Here is a 16,852-nt window from a genome sequence, read left to right on the forward strand (position 1 = left end):
ACCTTTGGCCATCCTAGTTCTTTACAAAATCATGAAGGGACTCACACCCAACAATATGTGTATGAACATAAGGAATGTGGGAGAGCCTTTCTTGGACATGTGAGAATGCACCTGGTGAAATAGTGTATACGTAGAGAAGGTGGGAAAGCCTTCAGTTGTCTCTTTTCCTTGGAAAGATCATTAAAAACAACCTCAAATTTGAGAATTGTATTTAATGTAAAAATATAGGAAAACCTTCATGTTGCCTTATGTCCCTACAATAATACAATGTGAAAATGTACACTGGATAGATACTGTATAATTACCTATTTAAAAAAAGTTTAAATTTTAACAAATACTTTCAGAGTATCTTGAAAACTGCACTGGGAGCAAATCCTTTTAGTGTAACTAACTGGTATATGTAAACCTGTTGCAAATGAAGTCATATATACCCCAAAACTCACAGCATTAAAGAAGTTCTATGAACTTTTGACAAATTTGGTCATTATCAGTACTCATTCTTTTTTTGTTTGTTTCTTTAAATTGATGCTTTAGAGTGAGGAAGGCAGAGAGAGAAATAGAGGGAAACATCTATGTGAGAGAGAAACACCAATGGGTTGTCTTTCCTGTGCCCTGACCAGTAATGTGCCCTGATGGGTATTGAATGAATAGGCACTACACACATATATATTCTTTTTAAATTTTCAATTGCACTTGAAATTCACTATTCTTTTAGTCAATAAGTATTTGCCACATATTTGTACATACTTACTGTTCACTGTAGAGTCCCCTAGTGTATTATTTTCATGTATTTTTGTGTGTGTTGCTTTTGGCTGGGAATTGTGCTATGGGGTTCACATTAAGAAGAGAATATTTTAGTTTGTTTTTCTAAATCTTTGCCCTGCCAGCCAAGAATATCCTCAAAACTGCCAGCCACTTCTTTAATTCCATTGATGTCGGTGTAAGCTTTACAGTTGTTCAGAATTCAACATTAAAGTTCCACTATAGGTTGGCTTTTCCTTCAAGCCCATAGGTGTCCACCAGGCAACAAATGTAGACTGTCATGGTTGAGACTGTTCTCGGAAGGGTGTGCACTGTTCTCTTGATTGCATTTGCATTAGATCTAGTTTGTCTAGTGATCATCTTGTTCTGTTGGTACTACTGACTGTAATTCAGATCCCATTGTGACAGCTGCAATGGTTCAGTGCCAAGGAGCCCCTTGACAGTTTGTTTTTGTACCACCCTCTGCAGTGAGGGCTCTGAGCCAGTCCTTTCATGTGAGAATTGGCACTTTCCTCATTTCAGGCAGACTCTGATATGTGCTGTCACTCAGAGCTGATCCTAATCTCTCAATATTTTCAGTTATCTTGGGTTGTATGTGATTAGAATTATGTCCATTTTTTCCTAATAAATGCTTCTGTAATTTTTAAAGATATTTCAAAATTGATTTCCGAGAGCAAGGGAGAGAGAGAAAGAAACATCAATGATAACCATTGATCAGTTGCCTCCTGCACACCCCCTGCTGGTGATTGAGCCTGGAACTTGGGCATATGCCCTTGACCTGAATCAAACTGGGATCCTTCATTTCGCAGGCTTGTGCTCTATATCCTCTGAGCAAAACCATCAGGGCCATGGTCTGCAAACTGCGGCTCGCAAGCCACATGCGGCTTTTTGGCCCCTTGAATGTGGCTCTTCCTTAGCCTTAGAAGTACTCTAATTAAGTTAATAACAGTGTACCTACCTATATAGTTTAAGTTTAAAAAGTTTGGCTTTCAAAAGAAATTTTAGTCGTTGTACTGTTGATATTTGGCTCTGTTGACTAATGAGTTTGCCGACTACTGATCTAGGGCAATGCTTCTGTAATTTTTAATGAAATAGGAACTGTTTCCCAACCACTCTTATACTAAGAATTGTTTTGGCCCTGACCAGTTTGGCTCAGTGGATGGAGCGTCGGCCTGCGGACTGAAAGGTTCCAGGTTTGATTCCGGTCAAGGGCATGTACCTTGGTTGCGGGCACATCCCCAGTAGGAGGTGTGCAGGAGGCAGCTGATCGATGTTTCTCTCTCATTGATGTTTCTAACTCTCTATCCCTCTCCCTTCCTGTCTATAAAAAAATCAATAAAATATATTTTTTAAAAAAAGAAAAGAAATGTTTTGGTGTTTTGTTATTTCCTGAGGATGTATTTACTTATCCCATAGTAATTATGTATTTTCAAATCAATTTGACATTTTTTCCATTTAATCATAAATTCTGAGTCACAAGTATCATATGTGTACAAATTCAGACATGGTTTTCTCAGGGAAATTGTATTTTTTATTACTTTATATTTATAATGTTTGGCACAGACTCATCTCTTATTCCTTCAAAGTATTGAAAACTTCAGCCATGTATTTTTTAGTCCCCTCTAGCCAGAGAGCAACAAAATCACATCTGTAGTAAAAGAGAAATGAGGTGGAGTGAATTGAACTAATAAGCATGATCAGAAACCATAAACACCTGGGATGTAACAGTAACAGCAGCCTTTAAAAGGATTTCTTTTTATATTTTGCCTTGTGATAGACAATTTGATTTCCATTCAAGGAAGCAATACATTTTTCTGCATTGAGTTCTGGGAGGAAATGAACTTCATTCTATCTTACATAATGAAAATCATTTTTCTTTAGAAGGCAGAAAAATAATCATGCTAAACAAAATTGTAAGAAGCACAAATCATATTAGTGAGAAAAGCAATATTCATTATTTTTATTCCTTTGTTACCTGTTCTCCTTGATCACATGTGCAAACATGAATGCCTTTGCTTTTGTCTTGATTCATTGTGGTCATGGAGTAGCTCTGTGTGATTATGGACATGGGACATTTTCTTTTCAACAAGATATATTTCTTTTCAATAGGCCGCCAGTTGTTACCTAAATACTGAAATATTTACTATGCTGTATTGGGCACCTTTCCAAAAAGTACTTCAGTTAAGTATATATATTAATATAAAGTCATGTACTTAACAAAATATTTAACTTTTTTTATGACTCAATTGAGGTTTATAAGTTTAGGAATATTGTCAAAGAACCCAAACCTAGCAAGAAAACAAAGTTAGGATCTCTCTTCCAAGAAGCTACTCTTGCTGACAGAATTTTACTCTTTTTCCCCCACCTTTTAAAAAAAGTTGATTTGAGAGACAGAAAAAGAGAAGCATCGATTTGTTGTTCCAGTTGTTTATGCAATTATTGGTTGATTCTTGTGTGACCTGTGAATGAACCCACAAGCTTGGCATATTGGGACAACGCTCTAGTCAACTGAGTTGCCTGGCCAAGGTGGAAGTATGATCGTGATGATAATGTCAACATCCTGCACGTGCCAGGCAATTTACATGGAAAACATGCCCAATTTAACACACCTGTCCAAGTCATGATATACAGGCATGAAAGAAAAAATGTCTTGCTTTGCTGGTGCTTATGTTTTTGTGGGAAAGGAGATAATGGTTAAATAAAAAACACTTTGGTGTCTTAGAAAATGAAGTTGTTGCCAGGTGAGTGTGGCTATGTAGTTGAGCATCAGCCCATGAACCAGGAGATCATGGTTTGATTGATGGTCAGGGTACATGCCCAGGTTGGAGGCTCGATCCCCAGTAGGGTGTGTGCTGGAGGCAGCTGATTGATGTATGTTCATTCTCATTGATGTTTCTATCTCACTCTATGTCTAAAAACAACAACAATAATATTATTTTCAAAAGAAAAGGAAAAAGCACAAATACTGACAGGTAAGATAATTGGGAATGGGGGTGGATTATACATCTTCATTATGGAGAGTAGGGGCCTCAGTAAATGGGGGTGTCATCTTTGATCATCTTTCCTCCCATGTAATACTTCTTAAAGACTTGTGGATCTGCTAGAGTGTGGATTTAAACAATGGACAAACATCCCCAAAGTTCTGCCTTCCTGGGATTCACAGCAATGGTTTTCCAGAAAGCACTATAAATGGTTCTAAGTTTCAGAGCATGTGCTACTTGATTAAGAATATGGGCCTGGGTGTGTGACATGAGGGACTTCCCACTGCTTTAGGCCATGGTGTTTCTATTTAAAACCAATGGAAATAATTTGAAATTCATTTTTAAAATGGACTATCATTTTGCCTCTATTCAAACAGTGACACAATTTGTGTACCTTTTGAAACTTTTGAGTTCCTCCCAGTTGAAAGTTCTGGTCATCTGCACAGTTGTACCCATCATGGGTTTTCTGTGAGTAGAGTGATTCCTGAGCCTGTCTAGGGTGGTTTTCTGCTTAAAACACCAGGAAGCTATTGCTGTTCAGAAGATAATGATCTAAGGAAAAATTAAGGTGAACTGCAGACAGAGTATCAGCAAAGCCTCTGATGAGAAGAGTAGCTGGGGTTTTTTTGTTTCAGCAGAAGGCACCAAGCCGTCCATGCTCATTTTTGCTGTTTTCAGGGATCATTTCCATGTTTACACTTCCAGGAGATGTTATGAAACATGGGGGAAAAGGTGTTGCTTTTATTTCTTTGAAGAGCAAAGAATGTCCGGACTTGGTCCCTCTTCTTTCTTTCGGTGCTAGTTTATGTTTTCTTAGCGGCGTAGATTTTTTATGATTTCATGGTTATTGGTATTTCCTATGATCCCCCGCCCCCATCATTCCTCCCCCCCCCATGCAAATGAAGACATGCAAGTAGAAATCTTGTCCCGATTTACATAACTCATAATAGTAGAATCTCCATTTTGAAGACCTAATGTGTGCCGCATTGTCCAATGTCAAAAACTTTCACTCTGAAGAGTGCTGCCAGCCTTGTATAATTCTGTGCCCTTGCAAATGCAGTGTCAGAGTTTCTAAACAGGACCTAAAAGACCACATGGTGACCCACTGCGTGCCATTCCGGAAAAGGTCCAGGGTCGGAGGAACCTGTAACAAATCCCTGTTCAGAGGGGATACAGTATAAACCGCCACCACGACTGTGTTCCTTTGGTTGATGGAGTGTTTTCCGTCTTGATGGTGGTGTAACTGCATTCGAGAAAACTCATAACTGCTCTTGAAACAGTGTGTGCACATATTAAAAACAATATGAAACAACAAAAATGGTAAACTTGTTCTGCATGTGCAACACTTCCTTCCACCACCTTGGCGTCCTTCTGATAAAGAACTGAGAACACAGTCTGGAGAAGAGCACCGGCCACAGCAGGATGTTCTTGATACTGAATTTGACTTTAGGAAACAGCCTCGCGGGCAACCGCTGCCCTCATTCACACAAGTGCTGAGACAGTGTTAGGGCCCCTGGCCCCTACCTTTGAGGTGACACCAGGGTTCTTGAGTCCTATTCAGGAAATGCTATGATCAGAAATAGGGACTCTAGCCATGGCTGGTTTGGCTCAGTGGATAGAGCGTCGGCCTGTGGACTGAAGGATCCCCAGTAGGGTTCCCACCAGGGGCACATGCCCGGGTTGTGGGCTTGATCCCCAGTGGGGGGTGTGCAGGAGGCAGCGGATCGATGATTCTCATCATTGATGTTTCTCTCTCTCCCTCTCCCTTCAATGAAATAAAAAAAGAAATATATTTTTTTAAAAAAAAAAAGAAATAGGGACTCTAACTGGTGTGCACAAGTTAGGACAGCCTGGGAATGTCCTAATCTAATCCTTGGGCATCAGCTTCATGTCTTCCCAGGGCAGGTCTTGAGGCCTTTTCCAATCCTTGAATTTCCCATATCAGGCTGGATCTTTGCCTGCTCTCTGGGTAACATGTTTAAATGCAACACCTATATCACTTTGTCAATTTTCTGCTGTGGGATCAGTTAGGTGGAAATAGCCAAATCTAATGTCAAAATAAACACAAGTGGTCCCTTTAGTTTAATATTCATACTTTCTTTTTCCTAAGTGGAAACACAATCAGAGTTGGCAACATGTAGCCCCAGGTGACTCTGAGGTGAAGCAGGGACAGAGCCCAGAGCCCATGTCATGAAGAACACACCTCTGAAACAGTAACCCCACTGTCCATGAACACCCGCTCTGTGCCAAGAAGCACATTTCACAACAGTACTTGAAGGAACAGTCAGAAATGAGCCACACCTCCCCCCTTGGTCTTAAACAGCTTCCATGTTTTCTTGGGTCTCCAAGGTCACCTTCACCTGTCTGTGGTTCAAAGTCAGTAGGCTGCCTCCTTTTTAAGGAACATTTAGTGAGAGGGAAACAGATAATCAAATTCATCAAATTAAGACTTATGGTTGAAAGGACACTATCAGCACTTTTTGGAACCCGGTGTGCTACTCCTGGGGATATGATATTTTGTCATGGTATGAAAAACAGGATAGTAATTACTTAAAAATTACAAACTGATGAGTAGTTCTACTCAGACTAGAACTAGAATAGAAGGCTGGGACATAAACAGATCTCAAGCTGACGCTCTATCCACTGAGCCAAACCAGCTAGGGCACAACCTAATTCTTAAAAGTGAAATAAATCAATCTAAATGTGGTAAAGTATCTATACACATTTTGCCAAAGAAGATATGCAAATGGTTAAGAGCATATGAAAGAATGCTGGACATCATTAGTCACCTAGGAAATGGAAATCAAAACAGTGAGACAGCACTTGGAATTTTAACACATTGCACAAATTGGGTAATTGCTGTCACCACGGTGGAAAATGGTCAGAGATTCCCTACGTCCAGGCCTTTTTACCCTCCAGTCTCCACCCTCTCTCTGTCACTCCTGCTCTACCCATCAGATTCTTCTTCACACAAAACATCATACCTCTAACACTTCTGATTCTGAATTTACTTTTGACCCAGCAGACCACCAACCTTAACCCTCTTACACATCCCCTCCCTCACCTGCAGTAGATTCCTGTGGGGAATCATGGGACTTGGTTGGCAAGTCTGTAAGGAGGACTCTCCGGAAGGTCGAATGGACCTTGCCAAAGGCGGCAGATCCTGCCTTAACTTTTCCAAACAAGTCAGATCCCCTGGGTGTTTTATTGGAATCTTTATGCTTAATCTTTAGGTGCCCTTGCTTAAAGGACACTGCAGACACATGTGTCCTCCCAAGATTACTTACCCTACTGACTGAATCTAAAAGATAAACTTTATCTCAAACTGCTGGTACAATAAAAGCCTGCAGAGGCAGGCAATCCAGGCTGTCTGGTTCCTTTAGCCAGGCAGTCCCTTAGTCCTCCCTTTCACAGCAATCCTGTGTCACAGTAATCATACCTCTGTCACTCTATATCTGCTAGTCAGCCCCAGCAGATTCCCAAAAACCCAGACCCTCCTAACCAGCAACCACCTTCTCTCCGGCCCCTGAGATCCCAAACCCCAAGAACAAAAACAGCCTTTCCCCACCTAACATGGGCTCTCTGGGCACCCAAAGACCACCCTCCTCACAGCCTCTTCTATTCCCATGTCCATTCTACCCCTGAGGGACTAGCAGGAACTGAGGGTATTGTCTGGGTACACATCCCATTGTCCATGTCTGACATCACACAGATTAGGAGGCATCTCAGGTCTTTTTCCACTGACCAGACCACCTTTACTAAGGGATTTGACAAACTTAATAAAATCACTCAGGGCCCTGATGAAAACCCAGCTCTCTTTCTCTCCTGCCTCATGGAGGCCTTACAGAAATTTACAACCTTAGACTCCACATCCCCAGAGTAGTTTGCCCACGGCTGCTCTATACCTTTCAGCTCGTCTCCATGATCAGGGATTTTTCTTCCTCTGTGGGGAAAACACACACATACATCTGCCTCCTGATCCAACTGGACAGGAACCTGCTCCCTCATCTATCTCTCACCCAGTGTAGATGTGGCCCCCAATAATCAGTCTTTACCTGTCCCGGTAGCTTTTCATATCTGGCACAAAAGGGCAGCCCAGATAACCCCTCTCCTCCTAACCCTCGGCATCACAGCAGGGGCTGGAACTGCCATAGGGAGCTTAACCACTGCTCTGCCTATTTTGAAATCCTGTCTCGGGACCTACCAGAAAGCTGTGGATGCACAGCAAGGGGCAAAACTGGGAAAGCAAGCACCTGGCCCCCAGGGTAACCTATTCACCCTTTCATATCACGAGTCAGACGACTTAGACCACTGAGCTTTCCCTCCCTAAAGATACCGTTTAGGCCTCAGGTGTATTTCAGCTCCAGGCCCAGAAAAGCAGCCAAACCAGACAAGTGACGCTGTGGCAACCGCAGGACAGCATTTACCTCCCAAGCCGCTCAGCAGGACCGTTTTTGAGCTTTCACCAACCAGTCTCTCAGGGGAATCATGCTGTTGCTATCCCTCGTCCAGCCCACCCCTATCGAAGTCCATTCCCTGTGATCTCAACGCCCCCGCCTCAGCAGGAAGTCAGTACAGAGGATAGGACCTTCCTCCCTATTCCATAAAACAAAAAGGCTGGAATGTTAGGTCTGATCAAATAAGTAAATCGATTCCCTCTCCCCTGGTGACTAACCTTTAGGCCACTTCACAATGGACATTCCACTTACTTAGGCCACATTCCACTTGCTGAGACCATTATCTCTCCCCTCCAGAGTTTCCCAGAATCCCCACCTGCACAGAGAATTCTCCACCCAGAAAAGCCCACGTAGAGTCCTTTAAAAACCTCCGACTCCCCGTCTTTGGGGACAGGCGCCATTTGGGGGCTCAGCCCATCTGGTCTCCAGATGACCTTACAAAGTTATAATCCCTTACCACTTTGGCCTCCCGTGTTCCTCCTTTGGAAACCCTAATATTGTGTCTCCCAGAAACAGGCCTACCTTAGCATCTCTATCCACTGAGCTGTGAAAGTAGCAAGGCCTTGGCACAGGTGCAGAGCTGCATTTCAGAGCACAGCAGCTGGGCTCCTTGGCCAATTAAGCTCCTTGTTGTGCGGGTCTGTGAGGTCACCTCATCACCTAGCAAGGGGCAGAGCTAGAATTCAGACAGGTCTTTTGGTTCCAGAGACTAGAGCACAACCACTGCACTAAGAAGGCATCTCTCAGGGCTACAAGGGTCTGCAACAAGTGCTCCTCTATCATGTGGAAGATTTGTATGGAGGTTCGCCAGACTGGTAAGAGCCATCAGGCTCCTCTAAGGAGCTGGCTCTTCCTTGTCCAGCAAGTAGTTTTCAGTAAACACACTCCAGGGAGTGAGTCTGCTGTTCTGGCTACGACAGGTATAGGCTAGGTCAGCCGTGGGCAAACTACGGCCCGCGGGCCGGATCCGGCCCGTTTGAAATGAATAAAACTAAAAAAAAAAAAAAAAAGACCGTACCCTTTTATGTAATGATGTTTACTTTGAATTTATATTAGTTCACACAAACACTCTATCCATGCTTTTGTTCCGGCCCTCCGGTCCAGTTTAAGAACCCATTGTGGCCCTCGAGTCAAAAAGTTTGCCCACCCCTGGGCTAGGTCCAAGTAGCTTTGAAACCATCATCCAAGATTTCAAACAAAAATAAGAAAACTACCCTAACTGGTTTGGCTCAGTGTCGGCCCGTGGACTGAAGGGTCCCACGTTTGATTCCGGCCAAGGGCATGTACCTTGGTTGCAGGCACATTCCCAGTAGGTATGCAGAGAGCATGTGTGCAGGAGGCAGCTGATCCATGTTTCACTCTCATGGATGTTTCTAGCTCCCTATTCCTCTCCCCTCCTTTCTGTAAGGAATAAGGAAAATATATTTTTTAAAAAATAAGAAAAGAACTGCTTGACTTTGGGCGGTCTGTGGGGACCAACACTATTCTTGCCACCACTCTTTGGTTGGAGTTTTCTGGGGCCCCAGACCTCCCCCACCAGGGCCCTCCACCACTGGCTCCAGCCAGGGTGGGGCTGGTTCCAGCCTTGGGGGCAAAGGTAGAGGCACGTAGAGGTCCCAGATCCACTCCTGGGACCTGTCCCACCTGCGTGGCCTCAACTGCCAACCCCCCACCACATCCCACAAGGGGATGGCCCAGCCGGAAACTGGCTCTTTAAAATTTTTTAAAATTTAATTAATTAATTAATTTTTGTGTGTGAGGGTTTGTTATATATGGCTCTTATTAGATTCTGGTACATTCCCTCTAACCCCACCTCGCTGTTAATTTCATTCATAAATGAATGCTGAATTTGGTCAAATGCTTTTTTTGTATTCATTGATATGATTATATGACTTGTTGTTCATGTGGTGTATCAGGTGATTTATTTGAGAATGTTGAAGCTACCTTGCATCTGGGGAATAAATCCCACTTGACCATGGCATGTGATCTTGTTAACTTATTGTTGGATTGGTTTGCTAATAGGATTTTTTCATCTATGTTCATCAGAGATATTGGTCTGTCTATTTTGCAATCAGGGTAATGCTGGCCTCATAAATGGAGTTTGGGAGGCGGCATTAGGAAGGTTGAGAACCACTGCCCTAATGTATCACCAATGGATTTCATGTAACCCACTTGTATCTTCTCTTCTGATTGTAATATATAAAATTAGAGGCCCAATGCACCAGCAACGTGCAAGAGTAGGCCTTCCTTCCCCTTGCTGCTGGCACCAGCTTCCCTCTGGAACCTGGGACCTGGGCTTCCCTCGCAGCCCCAGATTCGTCCGAAAGGACATCTGGTCTAATTGGCATATTACGTATTTATTATTATAGGTAAGGTACAAGACTAACATTCTCCGGAATAATATCTAAATCCATTGACATTTTGCTTCCAGAAAATAAACTCACAAAAATTCTCATGAGGTTTTGTTATGGGTTCACTCAGCGAGGTAGACTACCGACTCAGAATTTAAATTTTAGAGCCTTTATTAAGCTGGCCAGCTGACTACAGTTATAGCACCCTGTCAAAGCAGAGGCTGAACTGCAGCCATGACTACAGGAGTTACATTTTATTATTAAATTTTGTGGAGGCCCAGAGAAAATGTGTCTTTCAAATTCTGGGCCCCCCCAATATGGAGGAAACTCTCTTTATTTATACTTTCTCCAGTTCTCTGTCTCCCAAATTTGGAATGAGACTTCCGGGCCTTCTGAGAAAGAAGGCCCACGTGCTGGGAAGGGGCCATGAGACCATATCTCAAGGCCTGGCCTTCCTATCTATGTGTTTTAGGAACAGACAGCACAGCACGACCCGTCTGGCCGAAGTGCCAGATATGCAGCCCAGTACAGTTTGAATGATTCTTACATTGACAGATGGAACCCAGTTTTCTGATAAATCTCATTATTGCTGGATTAAACAGTGTAACTGTGGTGGCAACAGGAATGGCATAAGTGTCTGACTGGGCTCAGACCAAATGTGGGTTCAGCAGTCTGGGTACTTGGGTTCTGGCTAGAAAAGAATTCAGAACAAGACCCAAAGAGTAAGAGAACACATACTGGGTATTTTACAGAGGTAGGAGAAGTAATTCTTAGAAGAAATCGGCTTAGGAAAGGAATTAAGGAGGTAAAGGAAAGCCCCCTTGGAGCTTGGGAGCACAAGCTAATGGTAACCTGCCTAGGGGAGGAGGAGAAGGAGGGGAAGGTACAGGTGTGCTCCAGGGAGGGAGAGCACACTGGGTCCTCCTTCCTAAAGGTTTTAAGGGTGGAGATTTCAGGGAGGTCCCAGGGGAAGAGCTGAATGGAATATTCTGTAGCTTTCCAGGTGTGTCCATTCAGGGATGTGGCCTCCACTGATGGATTGGCCAGCACCAAGACAGGGGTCATTATTCAATGCAGCTGGTCCTGATGTCAACCCTGGCATTTTGTTGCTTATCTGGCCTTGGTGCTAAAATACAACTGGGCCATAGATGTTATCTCTAGGGAGGAAGATCAGGGGGTCCAAATCCAGGAACAGAGATCTGCTAGAGGAGGAAAAGTCACCCCGGGGACCAGGCCCCACCCTACAATTGGTTGCCCATTGCTGGACACCTGGGCTTCCCACCCTGGTGACCTCTGTCCCTGGCCCATCTCCTTACTCTGGGTAGGTCTGAGGAACTGCCCACAAAACAACCACAAGTAAGGGCTGGCTCATGGCCTCAGAGGAGCGTGACTGAATCACCAGTGGGGACACATTTTTTCATGTGAAAATCATTTTCAAAAGTGAACCATTCTAAATACGCAGAAGTCTTTTTTTCTTTTTTTTTCCACTGTAAATGATGGCTTTTTTCTGGTTTCAATGCTCTTTTTGGGAATCTGGGAGTAGTTCTGGAAGGATACCACCCTAAGGCATCCTTGGTCCCTGAGCCTGTGCACCTTTTTGGCAAATGCACACGTCAGACTCCAGTTGTTGACAAAGATGAAAATGGAGCCAGATTCCTTAGGTGCCTTTTCAGTGTGTGTGTTTGCAAGGACTACTGTTCCCTGGGACGCTCAGCGCTGCCTCTCAGTGCAAATGTCCTTGGACAGGAGATCTGGCTGCTTTGGGCTCAGGCCTGTGCACCTCAGGCGCTAGGGGGCGTGTGGTGCGAAGTATCGGTCACCGGAGCCGAGTACCAGGTGGGTGGAGCTGCAGTGGGGCCGGTGGGTGGAGCTGCAGTGGGAGCGGTGGGTGGGGCTACGCTCTGCTACCACGTGGAAGTTCACTCATATTGCATCTGCCTTGCACTTCCGCCATTCGTCCGTCTGCGATCTGTAAGGTGGTGGGAGCTGCAGGCGGGACTCGGGAGGCCCAGGAACCAGAAATGGTGAGTGTGCGGCCGGGCGCGGGGACGGGGAGGAGGCGCGGGTGGAGCCTCCGTGGCGGGACCGTCTCTCCACGGTCAGGTCCGGAGCCTGCGGACCGAGGCGCCGGGGGCTCCGCTGAAACTGCAGGCCCCTCGGGCTCGCAGGGCGGGGCCCAGCCGGCACCCGGGCGTCCAGTGTGTCCCCGCGGCAGGGCCTTGGGCTGCGGAGCGCGTCTGGGCAGCTCTGCACCCTCATCCCCGCGGCTCCGCAGTCGGTGCGGGGACCACGTGGAGGGTCATGGGGACAATGGTGACTCGGTCCCCGCGGTTCGTGCACGGGAGGAGCTGTGGTCTGTGGGTCCCCTGTCCCTCCTTTCTCCCCAGAAGGACCCCGTTTTCTCCTGAGTTTTGATGCTTGTGGAGCAGGCTCTCAAGTCCACCCCCTGTCCCCCAGGCCTAGCTCTGCAACAAGTGCCTGCATTTCCAGGCTCTCCCCCGAATCCTAGCCGCCATCTTCCTTCTCTGAGTCACAGCGTCTTATCAGCTATTTGTTTTGTGGTGCTTTTCAAACCGTTAAACACAAACTTCAGCTGCGTAAGTGGAAGGTTAACTGGCTTGGTTCCCCATTCCCGAATCGGGCCGCATCCCATCTAGGAAATAGAATCTCAGAGCAGCAGTTCTCAATGGAAGGCGTTTACAACAGGCAGAAAGGAAGTGGCTTTGAGAGGTTATTAGTGAAAGAAAAGAGGGGATTGCTTTAGGCAGGGTCACCCTTCCTTAGGGCAGTGGTGGGCAAACCGTGGATGGCGAGTCACATGCGGCTCTTTGGCCCCTTGAGTGTGGCTCTTCCACAAAACACCACGTGCGGGCGCGCAGGTTCCGTGCGACTGAAACCTCGTGGCCCACGCGCACAAGTCGGTTTCCGGCCGGGGAGAGTCTATTTTGAAGAAGTGGCGTTAGAAGAAGTGGGGGGTGTCGGTAGGTCGGGCGTCGGGTAGGTCGGGCGTGGGGAGACCCAGGCGGCGCAGGTACGTTGTTTTGAGGTACATTCGCTGAGGTCGACCCCTTCCAACTCTCCCGCCCACACTCGTCCGTCTGCAACAACTCTACAAGACGAGTGTGGATGGGAGAGTTGGAAGGGGTCGACCTCAGCGAACGTACCTCAGTCAAATTGAGGACGTTTTTAGCAAAGGCCAGTTTAAGAGTACCCTAATTAAGTTACAGTTAAGTTTAAAAAATTTGGCTCAAAAGAAATTTCAATAGTTGTACTGTTGATATTTGGCTCTGTTGACTAATGAGTTTGCTGACTACTGCTGTAGGCAATTGTAATGCAATGGTGGGAAGCATTTATGAAAAGGTGCAGTAAAAATGGGTGTGCAAGGTAGAAAATGGTACATCCGTGTGGGGACTGACCCTGAATGGGCTGCAGGACTGGAGGCTGCTCTGCAGGCGTCAGTGATCGGTGAGTGAATATGAAGGACCAGGACGTTACTGTGCAGGACTGTAGACTCTATCACACTATACACTTAGGCCAGGAAATTTACAAAAAACAGATTCATCAAGCCCAGGAGGCAATGATGCAATCAAAAGGCACAGTCAACACCAGACCTCCGAGGCTGCTGCCCGCATAAACAACATACTGCTGCACAGCAAAGTTTTCTGTCACTAAGTAGAAAGCACACACAGGTAAAGAGGATAGTATAGCAAATGCATAAAGCAGTTTCTCATCATCAAGTATTCTATGCAGTGAAGGTAACTGTGTGTGCTGGACTTTCATAGGACTGGCCGCACAGGAAGCTTGTTTACACCAGCGTCATTATAAATACCTGAGTAATGCATTTCCCTATGACATTGTGATGGGTATGACACCACTAGGTGATTGCAGTTTTTCAAATCCACTGTGATCGTTTTTATTTTATATATATAGAGGGGGTTTTATTTTTCATTAAGTTACAATTGACATTCAACTTTACATTAGTTTAAGGTGTAGAGCATAATGATTTGATATGTGTATGTATTGTGAAGTGATCATCACAATAAGTCTAGTTAGCTTCTGTCATCATATATTGTTACAGAACATTTTTTTCTTGTAAAGAGAACTTTTAAGATCTACTCTTAGCAACTTTCAAATCTGAAAAATAGTTTTACTAACTGCCATAAGATGCATTTCCATGACTTATTTATTTTTATTTTATCTTAAATATATTTTATTGATTTTTTTACAGAGAGAAAGGGAGAGGGATAGAGAGCTAGAAACATCGATGAGAGAGAAACATCGATCAGCTGCCTTCTGCACACCCCCTACTGGGAATGTGCCTGCAACCAAGGTACATGCCCTTGACTGGAATCGAACCTGGGACCCTTCAGTCCGCAGGTCAATGCTCTATCCACTGAGCCAAACCGGTCAGGGCCATGACTTATTTGTAACTGGAAGTTTGTACCTTTTGACACCGTCATCCATTTCACCCCCAGTGCACCCCCATACACCACTCCCGCAACCTCTAGCAACCATCAGCCTGTGCTCTGTGTCTATGGACGTGCTTTTAAGAGGTTCCACAGATAAGTGAGAACACATGGTATTTCTCTTTTTCTAACTTATTTCACAAAGCATCCTGCCCTCTAGGTCCACGAATGTGTTGTTACAAGTGGCAGAATTTCTTTTTCTTTTTTTTTTTTAATATATTTTATTGATTTTTTACAGAGAGGAAGGGAGAGAGATAGAGAGTTAGAAACATCGATGAGAGAGAAACATCAATCAGCTGCCTCCTGCACATCTCCTACTGGGGATATGCCTGCAACCCAGGTACATGCCCTTGACCGGAATCGAACCTGGAACCTTTCAGTCCGCAGGCCGACGCTCTATCCACTGAGCCAAACCGGTTTCGGCAGAATTTCTTTTTCTAATGGCTGAATAATACCGTAATAGTCCTCTGTGTGTATGTGCACCATTTTCTTTTTTTTTTTATTGTTTAAAGTACTACATATATCTCCTTTTTCTCCTATTGACACCCCCCTCCCCCCACCCCCGGGACAAGCCCCCATTACCCCAGTGTCCATGTCCATTGGTTATGCTAATATGCATGCCTACAAGTCCTTTGGTTGACCTCTTACCCCTCTCCCCTCTCCTCCTCTCCCCTCCCTTTTTTCTGAGGTTGGACTGTAGAGTGTTTCTTAGTCTTTGGATCTATTTTTTTCATCAGTTTATGTTCATTATATCCCACATATGAGTGTGATCATGTGATATTTATCTTTCTCCGGCTGGCTTATTTCCCTTAGCATAATGGTCTCCAGTTCCATCCATGCCGTTGCAAATGGTAAAAGTTCCTTCTTTTTTATAGCAGCTTAGTATTCCATTGTGTAGATGTACCACAGTTTTTAATCCACTTATCTACTGATGGGCACTTAGGCTGTTTCCAAATCATGCACCATTTTCTTTTAGAAATTTTTTTAAAACTCTCACCAGAGGATATTTTTCCATTGATTTTTGGAGAGAGGGGAAGAGAAAGGGAAAGACAGAAATATTAATATGAAATAAACGCATTGACTAGTTGCCTCCTGCACTTGCTAGACCAGGGCCCAGGCTGGGAAGGGTGCTTGCATCCAAGGTGTGTTCCCTTGACCAGAATGAAACCTGGAACCCTTCAGTCCACGGGCTGATGCTCTATTCACTGAGTGATACTGGCTAGGGTTTAAACTTTTTTTTTCAGTAAGTCAACACAGTATATTAGTTTCCAGTGTCAACATGATAATTAGACATGTATGTAAGTTACAAAGTCGAATACCCATCAGATATCACACATGGTTAATAGAATATTATTGACTATATTTCCTGTGCTGTACTTCACATCCCCCTGACTATTTTGTAACTACCAATTTGTGTTTCCTTTCTGTTGTTGTTTTTGTTAATCCTCACTTGAGGATATTTTCCTATTGATTTTTTAGGGAGACTGGAAGAGAGAGGGAGAGACAGGGAAAGACAGAGAGAAACATTGACGTGAGAGAGAAACACATCAATTGGTTTCTTCCTGCACAAGCCCTGACCAGAGCTGGGCCGGGAGGAGCCTGCAACCAAGTTACATGCCCTTGATTGGAATTGAACCTGGGACCTTTTGGTCTGCATGCCAATTCTCTATCCACTGAGCCAAACCAGCTAGGGCGTGTGCTTCCTTTAAAAAAAAAAAGTAATTCCTAATTGTTCAAAGTATTACATGTATCCTTTTTTTTCTCCAATTGCCCCCCCCCCCATCCCCGTCATACCCCCTACCCGTCCTACCCCATACCCTAGGTGTTCAGCACCT

The sequence above is a fragment of the Myotis nattereri genome, assembly GCF_964212035.1.
Source record: "Myotis nattereri genome assembly, chromosome: 5".
Lineage (NCBI taxonomy): Eukaryota > Metazoa > Chordata > Mammalia > Chiroptera > Vespertilionidae > Myotis > Myotis nattereri.